At 37.3% G+C, this 21562-nt stretch overlaps 1 long non-coding RNA gene across 1 annotated transcript; it reads left to right on the top strand.

The window, feature by feature from the left end:
* Window positions 1-5256: 5256 nt before the first annotated feature.
* Window positions 5257-8945, top strand: LOC126807682 (uncharacterized). Its single transcript, XR_007674149.2, has 4 exons — window positions 5257-5530; window positions 6518-6804; window positions 7751-7806; window positions 8720-8945. It is a non-coding gene; the product is annotated as an uncharacterized LOC126807682 (long non-coding RNA).
* The last annotated feature ends 12617 nt before the right edge of the window (window positions 8946-21562 follow it).

The following is a 21562-nucleotide window of genomic DNA, read 5'->3' as shown; positions in this document are numbered from 1 at the left end:
TTAGCGTATCTTTGCTTTAGTGTGTTACGTTTAATTTGATTGGGAGACGTGTTCCTCGACGTCAACGTCAACCGACAACACTGCAAGAATTGGCCGTTGCACTGCAAGAGGAGTTGGTCAGATTGCCCCAAATCGTGATTGGACGGTTGATTAGGAGCATGCCACGACGAATTGCTGAATGTCTGAGGATTGGTGGAGCAATTACTCATTATTAAGACAAAAATCAAAAACGTCCATTTTCACTTTTGACGGTGTATCTCGTTGCGAGTTTAATGGGGCCGTCAGATAAGCCGCCCATATGAACTGTTTATGTTCATATGTAGGCAATTGGCCTGTTATATACATACACTGGTTACCGCTAATAAAAACAGCAGTGCATTTCCGCATTTTGTATTGTTTATGAATATCCCCTACTTTATTTTGAAGAGTATATAATAATAGATTCCATGACCGGGGCAATAGTACCACCTGTATTCCGTGTCACGCAGTGTCACTGTAGTGTCACATCCGTTTATTTCGAAACCTGTGACCAGAATAGAACTGATATTACAAGCTGATATATTAAAGACACATTATGGGAGATTAGATAACGAGTTGGAAGTTCTCACTATAATAGTTAAAAACTAGATAATGTAAAGGCAATTTGCTGAAAATTTCAGTCAAATTGAGATCCACAACGAACCGAGAATTAAGCGATTGAAATTTCCGCCTAGCCTCGATCGTCATTACTAAAGTCAGTACGATAAAAAGCATAGTCTCGATTATCCATTTATTGATTTAATCGTTAAGGAAAGTTATGCAGTAAATTGGGCCACAATCCACTAAAGATCTCAGGCTAGCTATGCCATCGAGAGTTGATTATGGTACGGATAAGTTAATTAATGTCTAATTAATAATTTTGATAACATTTCAGACCTAAAGAAATACCTGCAATAGGCAGATTTAGCTCTTGCATAATGTATGTATAATTGACGAGAACAATATAATTTAGTGTTAATCTCGAGGAACAGTAATGAAGATATGTCCACGTAAACACATTGTCCTGCTCGTTTAGCTAATACGAATGGCAATTTTAATTCCAAATTGAAAATTACAATCTCAAGTTACTGTCTCGCAGTTTTAATATACTAAGTGTAAATTTCACGATACTAAGTTAAAATTGTTGTAAAATATATAGCCCTTTCACCACACGACATGTCTGTGAGGGCTCCTTAACAGTATACATACAGTATGTTGTATCGTTTAAGGGCTTTGTCATACACTGTGCCATTTTATTGTGCTTCGAGAATTTTCTTTGTTAATAACTATATCGAAATAGGTATGTGGCCGCTGATCAAAACACACTTTCCTTATGCACTACTTCCTATTTCAAACCATTTAGATCCATAGTTCCCTAGAGGGTAAGTTATTTCGTTAACTCCATTTTTCAGTAATTAATAATTCACATTGCAAGGCTTTCCGAGAATTGGTAGGAAGTATAAGAACCTAAAGATAACTTTATTTTTGTATTGAAAGAAACACATGCAATATACGTATTTTCTAAATCCACCATTGTTTTTTGTATTAACGAATGACGGGTCTTGAATTATTTCACTCTACAATTTTGGTTAAGATTGTAGGATTAAAAGTGACGAGGCATGGTATGGTTCCTGACTGTTCAACATCTTATAACAACCTCGCTCATTAATCAGACAATTTGAGTGTATTTTGTTGTTGGTAGTTTGAAAGTTAACTATTGCTATAAATTTATACCTTAAGTTAACTATTGATATAAATTTATACCTTAAGCCATAACATATTATTTGTTTGACCCCTCTCTCTTTAGCTTGGGGGGGGGGGGCTGTGGAATGGTCTAACGCGTGCGTTTTAGATCATACGGGCTTTTATTGAGTCAAGTGGCACAGTTTTCGATCCAATATTTGTATGCGGCAAGGAATATGGTCTGTCATTGAGTCAACTGGCGTGGTTTCGATTTCCCGGCTGTCCAACCCCGTGGGGTTTTTCCGGGTCCTCCGGTTTCCTCCCACTGTAAAGACCCCTACGCGCAAGCGAATTATTGAAATAAAATTGAACCATGTGCTCCTCCGAAAATGAACTAGTTTGTGTCGAGTGAACGTTAAACTCTCTCGATCAACGCCGGACGATGTTTGAAGGGAAATTTAACCTCGCCCTTTCTTATATAGAAAGTATAGAAGTGTCAGCTATTAAGGAGGGGCAATTACCAGTGTTTCGTATGAGCACCGTTATTCTATTTAAATGCAGTAAACTGTGGACCAGATGCCAGGACGATAGTAACCTACTTTCCGCAATTGATGCTAAACAAAATGCGATTTTTTGTACAGTCAAGGGCCATAATTCAGGTCACAAAGAGAAAATATTTTTGTTTGTTCGCTGTATGAAACCTTGCGGTTGAACCAATCAATTTAAGAATAACTTCAAAATAATTAGTTTTGTTATAGAAATATATTGATACTATTTATTTTGTATTTGATGTAGTATTTAAGGATAAAGTTGACGATTAATGATTAAAATGTGTTATCATTTATTACTCTAGTTCTATGAACCGTGTAAATCTGAGATTTGGGGTGTTGTAGCTGATGGAATTAAATGTTATATTTGGGAAAAGGTATGCGATACAAATCATCATCAACGCCCAAACTCTCAAAGTATTCTCGGGGCCCGTGAGAGGGGGGGGGGGCAACAGGGACACTTGTCCAAGGGCCCGGAATCTAGAGGCGTCCGGAGGTATGCCGCGTAATGTTTTAAAAAATAATTTCTTGGCATAAATTAATGACAAAAAAATATACAATGTAACTTGGTGGTAAAGTTGTAGAAAACCGGCGAGTTGTCTGAATGTGAGTAACTGGTGGGGTGGGTAGGATTAGAATCAGTTCACTTTGTTTGGAAAATTTGGTTAATTAAAAATGATAAGCCACGTTAGCCCCGTGGGAAATGAAATGAAATGAAATGAAATGGGGTTTAACGTCCTACTGTTTTGCTCCGAACTGGGCTAATGAAGACGGGCATACGCCATACAGTGTGCTCGTGGGAACCCGTCCTCGCTCCGTTTGAGGCTATCGTCACCGTCAGGATATCCGGGCCCCGGCAAGTAGAATACTGCAATGATGGTGAGCGACGAGCGTGTCACTGTCGCGGGCAGTGATTATGCACGCGGTAATAGATCTCTCTAGGCAGGCTGATTGGTATCCGACCATTAAAATCAAAACTGAAGCGAAACTTTTACTTTCGTTAGGTGATGTGTTTTAGCAAAGTAATCTCCTGGCCTCCCTCATCGAGTTGCTTGTCCCAGTACCCGGATGTCCCTGTCGCGGGCCCTCACGTTGTATAACTCATCCAGTATTTTATAAAATACTGACATCATACTACTTTACTTATAATGCGACATAGATTGTTTCAACACATCCTAGTTATCGAGCCGATATCCGAGATTTAAGGAAAGCACAAAATAGGAACTAATTCTGGAGGAGGGTCGTTCATTAGTACAAACAAAACCATTTGCATTTATTAGAGTTGGTTTTTTTTTAACCCCGCTAGTTCTGCCCTATATGGATCGGCCACTGCAGTAGTGGTTTGTGTTGCGATAGGTCATATCGGAATTAAAGCAATACGATATATTTTTAGTTTGATAACCTTTCATAGAAGTGGATGGAATGCGGTTAGACAGGCTGGGCCGTGTTTGATATGAGCAAGTTCTAAAATCATGTTACCCATGCTGCAATATTACATATGAAGCTGAACTCCAAAATGAGATTATATTGTTTCAGAATTACACACGATGTTTCCTCTTTTTGTGTAGTTGTCTCTTTTCATTGGGGGAGGAGGGGCTCACTGAACTGCACGAGACTAGGGTTATGCTGGGGAAAGAAAGACTGAAGAAAATAACCCGATAAAAAGAAAGACCGAGGCAGAAAGGCCGAGGTTTTTCGTTCGAGGTTTTTTTTCTATCTCCATTCAAGTATCCGCGTAACATCCTTTAATGTAATAACAAACATAATCCTTTATGTACTTACAGGTAGTTGCGATTGGTTACATGCATATTCTGCAGTTAGCCCAAATAATCCGAGTAATACTAACGTTTCGTTATCTCGATAAAAGGAAATCCATATCAAAAGAAATACATCTAGACGTTGGACAATTACCTGTGGGCACGATAATGCATTCACTGAGTAATGCATATCCATTATGTTATTGGGCGTTTAGAAACTGGTAAATTATGCAAAGTTATTGTGCGTATTTAGTTAGATCTTTCTGGTAGCTGATGTCAAAATGTCGACTATTATATTATGTTGTCGTATAACTTACATATTATTTGTTTTTATGATTTTTACAGGTAAGATGACGATTTACATGTTTATTATTTTGGGCGTTCATGTTGCTAACAATTTAATATAGCCTATAATAATAATGGTTGATTCTATATACATATGTAATTTTATATTTGCTGAATATTTGTAGGGGACTGTGCAACAGTAGCTGCACCAAACAAGAGTGGGATATTGAATGAAGGATTAAACCTTACATGTACCTATACACTAGAGAATGGAGAAACGTTTGATAGTTTAACTTGGGCTAGAAAAAGAAATTCAGATGTGGACTTTATTGACATCAGTAAATTTAGAATTGGTGGCCCAGTCTATTATGAAGATGCCGGTGAATTAAGGAATAGGGGTAATCTGTTAAAAGTTACCAATGGCGGTTATATTAATATAAGAACGTTAATATGTGTAGATGAGGCACAGTATAGGTGTACAGTGGAATATACTTCTAGTGGAACACTTCGAAATCAGCAAAGTACGATGGCGGTAACATTACAAGGTAAATATTATAATGAAATATATATATATTGTATTTGAGCGACAGTAAATAACTGGCAGATCTATTATTAACCCCTCTTAGTAAGGTAGATTTGTATCTGAATACGATTGAAGGTACTGTTTGTACGCTGAAATTGTACCCCCACCCCCACCCCCACCCCGCCCGCCCCCCATTTTCAAAACATTCATGTTTTAGGTTGTTTAGATGCTTTTAAACTTGCTGTGCGTCTTTGGTTACGATGCAATTTCTGCTCCTTTCACTAAGCAACATACTGTGACGTCCGTGCATCGCTTCACAAATATGCCGATTGCCCAACAGAGCTTTATTTCATTGACCGTGTTTTATGGATTAATTTCATTTTTGTAGGTCGACCAGAGAAACCAAGTTCATTGATTCAATCAAAAGGTGAATACGCGGAGTATGACGTTTGATTGTACAAGCGTTGTAGGGAAAACACCTCTAGGAACTATCAAGTGGGAAGGTGTAAGAGGATCTATTACACAAGATTTATCTGCTGATTCTGAGGTTTTCAATTAATTCGTCACTCCTGGTTCCTGTACTAGAACTTTTACTTCCAGACTCAGCCGGAATGTCACGAGAAGAGATAATGGGCTTGTTATTCGGTGTCGAACAACTCACACTATATATGAAGACCCTGAAGATTATCTAGATTTAGCACCTTTAGTTATTAACTGTAAGAAATATATATTGGTCTTATAGTATAATCCATAGATACGATAGTGTTATTGCTTTGGGAACGTTTGAGGGGCGGGTGGAGGGTATGGAGCAGGGATAAAATGTTTGGACAACCTTGGGCACCGATCAATTAGTCCCTTCTTCCCTCAGACCCCCGGTCCATATTAGTACATGGTAATTGGTGGTATCCCGTAATATACAGGGGTTAGTCTATGACTCGTGTATTTATCTCCTTTATACCAAATCGAGTGTATTTATTTATCAAACAAACAATGACGTACAATGTATCTCGCTTACATTTATCAAAGCTGTTTTGTGTCACGCGTTCTACATCAATCTCCACGACAAATGGTTGCGTAGTTCAGTAAATGTTTGATACTAACACTCATATTATAAACCCTTTGCCGGAGATCAAAAATTTAATTTATATACCGGTACAAAAATCGCAAAATCAGACAAAAAGATAATTAAACATACGGTTATGAATAATTTATGCTCTCTATTTTAAGAATCATGCTGGAACGATGACTTTTGTATATTTAAAAATTCTAGATAGGACGAGTCCTCAATAGTAAACCCTATCGATGGTCACAGCAGCCATCAGAAACTGTATTGTTACTCGTCTCTTTGACAAACTCTAGCTCTTTCCTTAATATTCATTGGCTTACTACAGATAGAGCAGCATGTTGCAACCATGAGGTTGACCATAGAAATCTGGAGACGCACAAACTGGAAGGAGCATACCGGTAAATATGTAACTATCGGCGCTACAGATGAACGTAATCTACCCCTTAACCTTCTTATCTTTCCGCCTCAAATCACGATATTCACCAAAACCTGACGCTAAAAATAAATGGAAACCCTTTTCCTTGATTCTACTAATGTCAACCAAAAGGAGGGGGTGTAGGAATTGTTTGGTGTTCTGTATCCACATGATCATGATGGTAAAATTTCAGTTTACTTTTATTTATGTCAATTGTTTCAGATCCTGTAGAAGTTGACAGTTTATCGGTACATCAAGTACCAGATTATCCTGTACATGACGTTGGTGACTCGTTTCTTCTTTTGTGTCAAATATCCGTAGTTCCTGCTGCTACTTATAAATGGCAACATCTTAGATCTAACCAAGTATATAACCCAGGAAATTGGGGTGTTATGTATTTGCAGAATGTCCAAGAGGACCACTGCAGAGTGGTACCTATGAGTGTGAGGCTACCAATTCTTATCGTAATGTAACATTCACAGCTAAAAAGACTATCATAGTTAATATCCGTGAGTAATTATTGATATCATTAAACATAGGAGTGTCTCTTTTTAAAGGGGCAGTCTCAGAGTCCACGACACGCATAGTATGTGTCTATACCTACGGATACGCGCGCAAAAACATGATGTGACCTCTCGTTATGACAACAATCATTGCTAACAGTACAGTATGTGATTGTTTGTGTTATCGGCCATTTTGGTTTATCGCCAAACTACAAACCAATAACACTTCCCGTTTTAACGCACACAGATTATGTGTCGAAACTCACGCACAATCACGTGATGTGACCTCTGGTAAACGTAATGTGATTGTTTGTGATTATTAGACTTTAGTGAAATTTAAAATTGGTGGTCGCCATTTACATATGTCAATTTCTCACGCTTAATCCACGCTAGAATGTACTTAAATGGAATTTTAATATTTAATGAAGAAAACAAAATCAAAATATCAATAATAAGTGGCATTGGCTGGATTTAACCACAACCTATGCATTTTTAGCATTACATGCCGAATGGTGGCGAGTTTTCTTATAACTGAACCTATTATACGTGTTATTACTTAATTATTCATTTTACATTTGTTGTTATCTTTGGGGGCGGGGGGTCTAGTGGTTTACTGGGTGCACGTGAAACCATAGGGGTTGTCATCGAGTCAAGTGGTGTGGTTTCGATTCCCTGCTTGTACGTGACAAGGAGTAGGGTCGCCTATTAAACAACGCTGGCATTCTTCCGATCCTCCCGCTGCTAAAAACTCCTAAGCGCAAGTGAATTATTGTAATAATATTGAACCATACGTTAGTTCCGAAATGACCTAGTTTGGGGCGTGTGGACGTTACCCCCCCCCCTCTCTCTCACTATCTCTCTCTCTCTCTGTAATTTAGGGTGTAAACTACACGTAATTTAGTTAGAATATTAGTTAATTTTCTGTGATAATTTGTATGTTCTTAATTACCAGAAAACCACAAACAACCTTAATTGTAAAGCCTGTAACAAGCACTTCGTCAGAGAGAGGTAAGATTATTTCATCAAACACAATTCCTGTATTACAAAAACTGGGGTTAAAATCTCCAGGAGACTGTCAAGTTGAAGACGGGGAACACAGCTAACTAGAAACACCATCATAAGTGTAGCAATTGTTAATAAGGTACTTATAACCATTGCTTCATGAAGATAGGTTGCTGCTTATGTCTTAGCCCGTGTCATTATTTATATTCAGTGTATAGTTGTATCTCATTAGGGTTCATTGTGACATTATGTCGCAATCTTCTGATAAAACTATTGAAGGGGGGTAACCATTTATATTCATTTCTGGCTTGTCAGGGTAATGTAGCTACTTCCCCATAAAGAGGGCTATTGACAAACCAACCTGCTCTATGATGCTCCTCTGTGCATTTGCCATGCTCCTTCGTCAACATACCGGTGAACAAGTAACTCTCAATCGAGCAGTCATTTGTCCGTCGATGTTTTCAGAACAATCGAGGGATGTTGACTTTACTGTCGTGCAATCTATCTCATTGTCATACCAGAATTCTTCTTGTCAGTAACTTGCCGTCTTTACACTGTATAGTAAGTTGTCGGGGTCCCATTGCCAACAACGATTTTAAAACTTTCCTCGATTTACTAGTTGATTTCACAAACAGGCTTTTTATGATTTTATGACGCCAGGTTTCGTGCTTCCCTTGCGCACCAGGACTGTTACGTACTGACACTGGCAGCTTTCATCGGTATGTATGCAGGTCGCAATACGTCAAATTTCCATTTCACTTTGGAGTATATTTATATATGTAATAGATTTCTCTTGAGCGCTTAAACATTCGGATGTTGGGATATTGTTTTCACTGTATATATACACACATATATTTCCCTTCATACTATTTCCAAAATAACAAATCCCTTTTTAAACATGAATTATCAATGTTTTCAGGAGGGAGAAAAAATATACGACCCGTTCAACAAACGAACAAGTTTACAATAAAATTAATTTAAATAGTTCGACTGAGACTTCAAGTCATAGAGATGTTAAAGGGGCTAAATCGCTAATATTTGGGACCTAGAAATTGACACAAATGTGTCGTAACGCATATAATAATGTAATGTGAATGTATATAAACTGATTTACATTCAACCGTTTCTGTTTTTACTGTAATTTCTAATCAATTATGTTCGGCGAAATACGCCTGAAGTCTCAATTGAATGGCAATCTTTAGCGTCTGGTTATTCCAGTCTACACCGATGATATTTATTGCACATGCTCTCCAGATAAGAATATAGCGTCACCATTTGACATGATGCATGACTTGTGGAATGTGTCTAGCCGCGTTTTTTGAGTCCCTTGTTCCAAATGGCGCTGAAACGCATTAAGGTACACGATTCGTGTACCAATGGTAATTTTTTTTATTTTGTCTTAAATACTGGATATCAGAAGCCCATCTTATCCCTGTAAGATCAATGTTGATTTGAATTGACTAATAATTTGCGTTTTCAATGTCGAAGATTTTTTATGATATTGAGTTAGAGACTTAGCTACTTTAACTCAACATATGTCAATACTACACCAGTTGATCAGCAAGATGTTAATACACCACAGTATTCCAATACAGCCTAAGTCACAACCATTTAATGATCTTATGTGTAAGACAGTTCCATCTCTGGAAGTTTGGGTTATACATGAAGACGACCTTCTTCAAAAACCTTTGATGTATATATGTTGTTTTACCTTCTGTAATCGGATTAGACATATTAGAATTAGTAACAAGTTGTCGCAATGTGCACCTTACCAGATCATGATAAACAAGAGAGAAAATTCGATCTCAACGATCATCAGGGTGTAACGGTGATGTATTCACACGTTTTTTTTTTAAATCAGATAAAAATTGTGACCTCTAGGGGGACCACAGGACATCATTTAGGAAGTTACGATCCGATATGGGCAAATATCGAAAGATGTAACACTTTTTGTAGAATTTTTGCTCTTTAAATTAAGGATAGCATTATATTGTATTAATTAATACCTCTGGCAAGTTAGTACATTCACATATTTTTACTTAAATCAAGTTAGATAATGAGTGACAGGTGGCTACATAAAAACAAGCCAACAGTGAGGCTGATGTCCCCCGCCGAAATTGCAAAATAAATAGATGACACATATTAATTAATCGCACATTTATTTTTTTCACTAAGTTTCATCACTCTCTATCAGATAGAATCAAGATTATCTTGTCCCAAACCATCGACAAATGAAATCGATTAGCTCTGCTTAGCTTCAGCTCGAAATGTTAATTATTGAACTCAGTCAAGACATTCACCTAATGAACATCTACATATACATCAAGTTTAAACATTCACCTAATAGACACCTATGCCAAGTTTGAACATTCTACCTCAATTAGAAGGAGAGTTATTGTGTTCCAAAGTTTCTACCAATCAAATTGCTTATCACTCTGCTTACCCTCAGCAAAAAATGTTCATTATCGAACTTAGTTAAGGTATTCATATAATAAATCTATACACCAAGTTTCATCAATCTCACTTAATTAGAACTAAAGTTATCGTGTCCCAAAGCATCAACCAATCAAATTGCTTATCTCTGCTTACCCTAGACGGAAAATGCTCATCTTCGAACTCCATCAAGGCATTGACCTAATCAACACATACACCAAGTTTGAACATTCTAGCTCAATTAGGAAGAGAGTTATCGTGCCCCAAAGTATCAACCAATCAAATTGCTTATCTCTGCTTACCCTAAGCGGAAAATGCTCATCTTCGAACTCCATCAAGGCATTGACCTAATAAACACATACACCAAGTTTGAACATTCTAGCTCAATTAAAAGTTATCGTGTCCCAAAGCATCAACCAATCAAATTGCTTATCTCTGCTTACCCTAAGCGGAAAATGCTCATCTTCGAACTCCATCAAGGCATTGACCTAATCAACACACACACCAAGTTTGAACATTCTAGCCCAATTAGGAAGAGAGTTATCGTGTCCCAAAGCATCAACCAATCAAATTGCTTATCTCTGCTTACCCTAAGAGGAAAATGCTCATCTTCGAACTCCATCAAGGCATTGACCTAATAAACACATACACCAAGTTTGAACATTCTAGCTCAATTAGGAAGAGAGTTATTGTGTCCCAAAAAGTGTGACGGACAGACAGACAGACGGACAGACAGACAGACAGACGGACGAACCCATTTTAATAGTCCCCTGCTTTCTTCGAAAGGCGGGGGACAAAAAGGGTCATAATGTGGTAAACATTGCATTCTAGGTTGATAACAGATATCTCATGGGAAATTTCTTCGGTAAAACCATATAAGGGTGGGTTTGACGTCATTAGCCTAAATTGACCAATCTCTTTGATTATTTACATCTTATTTGACCAATTATTGTGAGCAATTGCCAGACAATAGACAGATTCTGGAATGGAAAAGATGTAATTGTTCCTATCAGCAGACTCGCCCAGCGAGACTGCTGGATGGATGAGGTTTGAATGTCTTTATTCTATTATTCATTATACCATATGTAAGCAGCTATGATATATAAAATGTAAAAACGAACTGTTGCATTGTTATTCCTGGTAAGACAAACGCCGTAAGAAAACAGTAAGAAGTAAATACACAACGCGAAGGGGAAGCAAAGACAGCTAGAGACAAATTCTAGACAATCACAAGGCTACTAAAATATGTAGTAAGAAAAGATGCATGGGTCGTACGTAGGATGTGACGGAGTTGGTTCCCCCGCTCTCCATGTCTGACAGAAAGGTCCATGGTGCTACAAAGGAACAAAGATCGTTAGGCTATAAACATGCATGTAAAGTTTCATCAAAATCAGATGAAAATCGTGACCTCTAGAAAGTCCACAACCTCGAAATACCATATGTTTACACTATTTGCGTACGAGGGGTGGCCATTTTGTCCGGAAGTTCTGGTCCGATTTTCAGGGGTCATAATTCAGATGTGCGCGAATATCGAAAGGAACCAGGATCTTTGGGTTATAAACATGCATTCCAAGTTTCATCAAAATCAGATGAAAATTGTTATCTCTAAAGTGTCCACAAGATAAAAACGTGATTTTTGGTAGAATCAGGGGCCATAATCCTTGAAGTTATGGTTCGATACATCCCAATATGTAAAGGAACCTAGATCTTTGGGAGATAGATCTATATTTCAAGTTTCGTCAAAATCGGATAATAATTGTGACCTGTAGAGTGTCCACAAACAAATTGTGGGCGGACAGGGGTGACCACAATACACGTCCACATGAAAATATGGGCGTATAAAAATTGTCACACAAAATAGAAAAAACTTGATAAAATATGAATTACAATCAAATGTTATGTTCCAACCTCTTCTGCCAATATCTTGATTTTTGCAGTTCATAGGTTCAAATTGTTGAGGATTCTGTAAATGGAACAGTGCCCTTTATACAATTGAACTGGGCATTTTTTTTTAATATATTCTATTTATTTTATGGAAAATTGTCACGTTTCACTATAATTCAGGAAGTTGCAATCCCATATGCAAGAATATCGAAAGGAACCAAGATCTTTGAGTTATAAACATTCATTTCAAGTATCATCAAAATCGTATGAACATTGTGACCTTTAGAGTGTTCAAAAGCTAAAAATATGATTTTTTGTTTAATCAGGGGTCATAATCCATGAGGTTTTGGTCCGATACATGTCAATATTGAAAGGATCTATGTTAGATAAACCTATATTTCAAGTTTCGCCAAAATCGGATAAAAATTGTGACCTGTAGAGTGTTCACAAACAATTTGTAGATGTCCGGGCGGACGGACAGGGGTGACGACCATGTGGGCGTATAAAAATAGGACCCGCAAATAATTAGAGAGTAAGTAAAAGGTTTATTATATTAATCTTCATTATTTCAAAACACACCCTCATAACCAAGGCAATTTAAAATATTTTGTACAAATATGGAATTGCTAAGACGTGTTCATGATTGAAATAAAGCTAAAAATTTATGCTACAATAATTTCAAAAGTAAGTAAAACAATAACAAATATTAAAAGCAAAATATAAATTGACACTTTAAAAAATGTGGGTTGTTAAAAATAGGATACTGTTATCAAATGACACATACTTAATCATAAGCTCTTTCATAGAAATGAAATTTATATAAAATACAACGAAGACAAACTAAAAATACTATACTACATCTAGTGGTTTATACGACGGTTCTAAGAGCAGCAATTACTATATTTTAATCGAAACTACATTTCTACAATGAATAATTTGTCGATTGCAAGCATAATACAGCTACAGCATGTTTAACGCCCGGTCTCTTAGATATGATATTATGGACAGGTTGATTTAATTAAGTTATATACATATCGAGGGCAAACTAGACAGTTTGTATATTTGTCTTTAGTAGTTTTAACTATACAGGTTATGGTATTCAGTTGTTATAACTATACATATTATATAGTTGTTATATGCAGATTACTTATTGGATTCACTAATGTTAAGATTGTTCATGAGTATACATATGGTTGTTATTACATTTAGTGGGTTCACTTATGTGTAATACTATGGTGTCTGCGACCATATTATATCTTTAACTAATTATTGGGTTCACATTTTGTAAAGATGTCATATCTCACATACTTAAATTGAATGAGTGATGGGTTGACAATTTAAAAGATTTATAATCTGGTAAATATAGTTGGTTCTATGTGAAAACAAAATATCACCAGATCACTTATGATAGGAATATTACTATTGCACAATTTGGCTTAGTAACCGCTAACGCATCGTACTACAAATTTTAGGATTGTTCATGAGTATACATATGGTTGTTATTACATTTAGTGAAAATATATGTATAAATAAAATAAAACCAAGTACGAACAATCCAAACCATTAGACAAAATTCGAAGTCCTAAAAAAACGGTATAGGCAAAATAGTGTAATAAGGCAAAATAGTGTAATAAGGCAAAATAGTGTAATCAGCATATGGACCGTTCACCGTGTACAAAATACACGACAAACAGTGGTAACAGGTGTCCGGAAGAGTAAGCTTACCCCGCCTGGCGCCACACCCGCCATAGCTGCATCCAAACTATTAGGCGAAATCTCGGTAAAATAGCGTGATTGGCCAATGGACTATCGGTATGCAAAATGCACGTGATGAACAGTGTTAACGATGTAGTAGACAGACATTATCAGGGAGATTGTATACGCGTCAATTAAATATATAATTATACCACACGCTATCACAAAATGATCGACTGGAATTAATACTCTGACGATACTGATTATTATTACATGTCGATTATTGTTTTAATTACATACTTCATATTGCGCAGATTCAACGATAAAGCGTTCAAGTGTGTTTATTAAAGAAACACCACACCACATAATTACAAACTAAACTTGATAGAATTATTCTAAAATAGATCCTTGGTGACAAAAATATAGTACCCCTATAAAAGTATAAAGAAGAGATTAATCTGATGTTCATTTAACAACAATGGAGCTTGGCAACAGAAGGATCCTCCACCATGTGATGATAAACTCACCACTTTACAATTCAAGAGATAGGATTTGATGAACGTATGATGAGTATCATTCTATTAGCTCACATTCCATATTAAAATATGTTGAATAACATTCTGAATCAATTTTAGGGATTAATTTTATAAACAAATAATCACAAATTCATTCTAGGGATTAATTTTCAAAAAAAAAATAAAAAAAATAATGACAAACACATTGTAGGGATTAATTTAAAAACAAATAATGAAAAACTCCCTTTAGGGATTAATTTTATAAACAAATAATGATAAACTCATTTTAGGGATTAATTTTAAAACCAAATAATGACAAACACATTGTTGGGATTAATTTTAAAACCAAATAATGACAAACTCATTTTAGGGATTCTGGAGAAGTACATCATAAAAATGGTTCTTATTTTGATACAAAAAGTCGGTTACCAAATTCTTTTAGCCAGGTTCCTTTTGGTTTGTTGCCGTGATTGAAATCGGGAAACTCCATTGGTCGAAGGTGTCGTAATATCGGAGACACGTGACTATCGTTTACAACCAATGGAATTACTACAGGTCGATCTCTAGGAATGCCGTCAATGGGATAGTTGGTCAATAGGTCCTCGTCGTTATTTTTATGAATACAGATTACAACAACATTACCAGATAAAGCTGTGGTTAAGGCATCAGTCCGACTTTGAAACGCAAAGATGTCTTCGTCATTTTTGACCACGTTCAGACCGATTTCAGTTAAACAATTTTCAATGACAACGGCTTCTACAGCTGAAGTTGTGGCGTCATAAATAATTCGAACGTGTGAATTGACTTCTTCAACGTAGTAGGAACTATCCAAAGCTCGCTTGAAGCAGGATTTTACCAGGTCTGTTTGGTCTATCTGATCAGCCGTTTGTTCAACAATGTCCATCATAACTCCCACAGCTATCGTCTCTATATCTGGTATATCGGTTACCATGAGTATGGTTGCTAGATCCAAGCAGTCGTAATATTTCTTCCATTCCAGATAATTATAGATCAAAGTTTTAAATGCGCCATTGACATCAGAACTTGAACATGCTTTATTGATATCTTTTTTGAAAACAAGGCCTCTTTTGAAAAATCGTACATTGCGTTTAACCTGGTCAAAACTAGAAAAAAAATTATAGAAAGTTCCAGATCTATCATCACGAAACAAATCTTTCACAGGAACCTTATGACGTTTACCAGTACTAGATTCTGTAAGATATTCCATAACAACATTTACAATACTTTCTCGTTTACAATGATTAGCCTCCTCAAAGTTTCCTATTTCCATATAGCATTTCCCTGCCTTTTCCACATATAGTCGGAATCATCGATAAGAACTTTGAAGCATTCTAGGGCCTTGTCGTACTTAGCGGGTAATAGCTGTGTATATACCTTGCCTAAATCTTCAATTGCGGCGAGATTTGTTCCTTTACTTAGTCTTACAGATTGTTCTAGTAAGTCTATAGCCAATTGGTTGAAGTTTTCTACTTGTAGTTTTCGTAATACCAAAGCTAGATTGTGACAATTCACAGAAGTTGGTTTAATTTTTATAGACGATTCTAAAACATTTTTGCTGCCTCGAACCTTTTCATTATCCTATACATTCTACCAGTTTCATATAATATAGTTGAATTTTGTGGCGCCTCGTCGTTTGCTTTATCTAAATATCCATATTTTTTCTCCAAAACGGCGCTTGGTTTCAGGCCCATCTCCCTAAAGTTGACCTTCGCAGCACACGACCCATTATGTAAGGTTGCTAATCATATGTATGATAAACCTCTTAACACTGGGTCTTGGCAATCCTTAATGATGCTTTCGAACAGACCTTTCGCCCAATGAAAGTTTGCCAAGGGATCGTTTGTAGACAACATGTGTATAACATGTGGATGTTGACATCTACGTATAGTTAGGGCCATTCGATATTTCCATTCATATTTTTCAGGATATTTTTGAGTAACGTCATCATACAATTCAATCGATGCATTATAATATACTGGTCCCATTCTAGAGTAAACATAAGCTTTTTCTGCTTTAGCTTCGGCCATTAAATAATCATCTTCACTTAATTCTTTAAGTTCTTTGATTTTTACTTCAGCCTCCGTGATTCTGCCTCGTTCACCACAAAGAACAGCTTTCATCACATTTGCTTGAATATTAGCCGGGCTACTTTGCAAAACCAACGTATTTTTAGCTTCACAATCGTCAAGGTCTTGAAACAAGAAAGCAAGGAATGATGCTAGATTATTAATTTCCGTAGCAGCGTATTCGTCTTCATCGGATTGTGTTATTTTCGCTTGAATGCCTTTGAGTTTTGCAGTCGATATGCTTGCAATATTCAAATTGAAAAAACTGGGAATGAAATTTAAACGTTCAAAAAATGCACCAAGATCCATTTTATTTTTCTGCTTAGATTTATTTCCTATCAACCTGAAATACACAAAAAATAAAACCCTTTAGTCGCCTTTCTCGGAAATCCGGTAAACATGTGAACTTATCATAACCCGATAAAATAAAGCTATTTACGTATAACCATTTCGCCATTTATCTGTAACATTCTCCGCATTCACATGATATTCGTATAAAAATCGCCTGCTGGAACTGGATATAGAATTGACCTTATTGTTTTCAACATTACGAATAATTCCTAACCGAATATTGTATGTCAATAGTTAGTTTGTATGGAATAATTAAAATCAGCCATTTCAGAATCATGTTAGTGTGAATTTAGAATTTGACAACCCAACAGTGCGGAATAAAACCGATCATTTCATTGGGTAATTTAAATAGACAAAGATACATATGACACCATGTGGTGCGCGTATTTGTGCGCGATTGAGACACAACAGGCCACGTTTAGTCCAGATTACAACATGGCTGCATTGGGCTTCCATTATTTCGTAGTCAGAGGTAATTAACGATCATGCATTTCGCATGGAAGCCCATTGCGTCCATGCTATAATCGCGTGCGAGAAGTTGTGTGTTAGAGAGTCGAGGGAGGAGCGAGAACACGAGATTATTTTCTTTACGGAATACACTAAATGTTTTTCTTGCTCACATCCAAATATCAAATCTCCCTGACGTTCCTCCTAAAACCTAGAGCCACGACGGTTCAGTGAGTTGGAAGCTGACCCACTAACCAGGAGATCTCGACAATGGCAAAACATTTACCTCGGAACTTTCCAGTGTGATTCGCCGAGATCCAGTTTAGACGTTGGCGTGCGCGTAATAGAACCTTTGACACTTGATATTTTAAATAAGAGTTAGCCGTAAGGCCGCTGTCGGAATAAAACAGACCACGTTTAGTCCAGATAACATGCTGAAGTCACGTGACGTCACGCCATCTTTTTCTAAGATCGCTATTAAACATACATTATGCTAGAGCTAAATCTATCTGCCGATCTATATTGCAAATCTTTCCTTAGGCCTGAAATGTTATTAATTAGACATTAATTAACTTATCCAGACCATAATCAACTCTCGATGCCATCGCTAGCCTACGAGATTTGGCGGGTTGGGATACATTTTTTGAAAAATAATTATTTAAAAAACGCAAAAATAGATTATCTGGCGAGGGAGCGAGAGATTGAAAACACGAGATTAATTTCTTTTACAGAATACACTAAATGTTTTTCTTGCTCACATCCAAATATCAAATCTCCCTGACGTTCCTCCTAAAACCTAGAGCCACGACGGTTCAGTGAGTTGGAAGCTAGCCCACTAACCAGGAGATCTCGACAATGGCAAAGAATTTACCTCGGAACTTTCCAGTGTGATTCACCAAGATCCAGTTTAGACGTTGGTGTGCACGTAATAGAACCTTTGACAGTTGATCTGGGCAACATTACCTCATGATACACTGCATGACAGTAGTAGAGAGGGTAGTCTGGAGCAATTTTGGAATTCCAGACATTCCAAAGGTCTGACGTCACACATTCCTAAGGTCTGACGTCAGAGCATTCCACAGGTGTTCTATTTATAGGTTGAATATGGTTATTGTTGACTGAACAATGAGGTTATGAATAATAAAAAAAGGTATGCAGGTGTTATATTCTTTGATCGTGTTTGACTTTTGTAACGAGGGTATGGGGTCCACGAATTGTTTATTGGAGGGTAGGGGGGGGTGGGGGAAGATATTTCGCTTTATAGGCAGGTGTGTAGAGGTTACATTGAGTTCACGCCAAGTGTAGCTATACCTGTATTAAGGGACAATGACCTCCGCCATTAAGCTTGACAGGTGATTTTGTCGATTTTGTTCTAAGCCAATAGTTTTAATCTACATATTTGTGACAGGGTGTAGTTAAATTTTGGTTTTAAGTTTCGAAAATCTAGGTATAAAAGGGGGTTGATTACACGTTCAAATGTAGAATTGTTTTATGAAGTTGAAAACAAGAGATTAACATCATGAGTATCGACCTGTATCGAAAGGATATTGGAAATGATTATTTGGTTGTAAAATGTATTTGGCAAGAAGATGTGTGTTATCACATCAGACTGTATGGTTACGGTTTTAAGAGTGATAGATATCCAACACCCAATGGTATCATGTTTTTCGAGCGGCAATGGCAGGCATTGATGAACACTGCCTCAGAGATAGATGAGTATTTACAAAAAAACATTGTAAAGAAATCAGTGCCTATTGGTAATGACGTGTACGTAACGATCGACAACAAATACCCTGGAGTCAACATTCGTAAATTTTGGTGGTGTGAAGAGGAACGAATGCCAAAACCTACCCGAAAGGGTGTTCATTTAAACGTGAAACAATGGGAGGCATTGAAAGTTAGCTTCAAAGAGTTGTGTGAAAATAATTTTACGGGTGAGGAATCACCCCTAGGTGTAGTAGGCTTAGCAAAGGCGGAGACTTGTGTATAATTTCTGTCCAACGTATTTTTTATTGGGCGGTCTGTGCGAACCAATAATATAACGAGTTGTATATATATATATAAATAGATGCCTAACTATTGAGTTATCATACGAAACAACATGGCTTCACCCAAGATATCAGATGTTTCAGTCGGTTTGACATTGAGTTTAGGGGACAATGATAATACAACCCCTGAAATATTACTGAAGGCTGGTTATTTAGGGTTGAAGCGTAAAATGGTTTTTAAGATGACATTAAAAGAATGGAGTCGGGTTGTTGATCGTTTCAAAAGATATTTATCCTGTACAAAACCTACCAAATTTGCCATCAACAGTGAGTTAAGCTGTGAACTGGGAACCGCCCGCCAAATGGTTCTGGAGAGAAAAAATGGTAGACAATTGGTGATACCCGAAAAAACCTTTTCCGACCTAACAGGCGTGTCTCGAGTTACAAGATCGTTCAAGCGCGGCCGTTATCATGTGTATGGTTGTTCGCCTGCCAAGTCGGGTCTCGGGGTAAAGGATTGGAGTTTGTTAAAATCTGGACAGGCGTGGCACAATACTCCAGAGGATTGTGTTTCTGCAGCAAACAATGAAGGATGGGACCAGCCTGATTGCTACAGCACGGAAGTACGCGTAGAAGGGGTCTACGCCGAAAATCAACTCATTTTCCACGAGGATCTTGTAGATGCGGAGGAACACGTTACACACCTCGTACCGTGCACCATGTGCTCAAAACCTATGCATGTCAATGACGATCATTACTGTCCTGCCGAAAATATACGTACGTTAGTTGTGCAAATATTGGGAGACATGATCAACACGGAGATTTCAAAAAGTGTAACCGGTTGCTGTGAAGGTTGTCTCAACGGTCGTGGAGGGCAGCTTGAACATACATGCCTGGGGATCGACTATTGGTTCGATGAAATCAACTTTGTGGACTTGTACTTCGAATCCTGTTTTCTAGAGTTGAACAAAGATCGTTTTTTACAGATAGCACGATTCGTCCCAGAGATTCGCGATCAGAGCGAAGAGTTGTTTCTACACGCAACGTTGTATTGGAAACCTCAAATCCTAGAATGTGTTCACACGTTGACTAAATAACTTTTTTTTTTTTTTTTTTTTATGATTATAATTTTCATTTTCTATATGTATTACATTTGTACTTTGATATAATAAAAGATTAAACATTTTTAAATGGAATTAGTTATTTTTACCCCGGCTAACGAAATGGATGTAAGGTTAAAGACCCCATTTACATGTATGATATCAGGGCCCACACAATCGGGTAAGAGTCAATTGGTCAGGCGCTTGATTCTAGAACTACCACAAGTTGTCGATCAACCCATAGATCGTATCGTGTGGTGTTACGGTGTTTGGCAACCTTTGTACGAAGAATTAGCGGGTATCGTAGAATTTGTCGAAGGGTTATCCGCTAGTCTAAACCCCAAGGAAAGAACACTATTGATCATTGATGATTTGATGGACGAGACAACGGACAAAGTATCAAAACTCTTTACCCGCGGAAGTCACCACGAAAATACTTCCGTCATTTATATTGTTCAAAATCTGTTTCATAAAGGTAAACATCACAGGACGATCAGTCTCAATGCCCATTACATGATTATATTTAAGAACCCTCGAGACATGTCTGCTATAACGCAATTAGCCAAGCAGATGTACCCAGGGAAAACTAATTTTGTTCGTGAAAGTTACGAGGACGCTACAAGGAAACCCTATTCGTATTTATTTCTCGATTTGAAGAGTACAACCCCCTGACCTTTTGAGACTTCGGAGTAGTATTTTCCCTAGGGATAACCCCACGGTGTACGTACCAAAGGTATAAAAGCAATTGATTTTCGACTGTACCTACACACAGTTGTCCGAAAATAGATAATGTATGGTCTAGATCGTCACGCCAAGCTATTACAAGCACTCAAGCGGGTCAAACCAAGACAGCGAATACATATTATTAAAAACGCAAGTAAACCAGTCATTGACGCATTGTGTGAGTGTTGTCTTAACATCTTGAAAGGGAGAGTTCGACTCTCGGCATACCACAAGAAACGATTGTCGAAACACAAACGTAGTCTAAGACATTTAGCGGACCGTAAAGTCGCCCTGAAACAGAAGAAAAAAATCCTGCAGAGGGGTGGATTTCTTGGTAGCTTGCTAGCACCTCTGGTAGGGATTCTAGGGAGTGTGGTACCTAAAATATTCGGGTTGTAATGGAATTTACTAAAAAGATGGCTCTAGTACCCGAGAGTTTGCTGGAAAATTTGCAAACACCTAAACCCCAGATATTACAGCCACCCTCTGTGAGAAAAGTTTCTGAATTAGACGTCGAAATACGACGCATCCTCGAGGAC

Source organism: Patella vulgata, chromosome 9, assembly GCF_932274485.2.
Source record: "Patella vulgata chromosome 9, xgPatVulg1.2, whole genome shotgun sequence".
In the NCBI taxonomy this organism is placed as follows: Eukaryota; Metazoa; Mollusca; class Gastropoda; family Patellidae; genus Patella; species Patella vulgata.
Note: the sequence above shows the minus strand (reverse complement) of the source record. Positions and strands in the feature narration are given on the sequence as shown.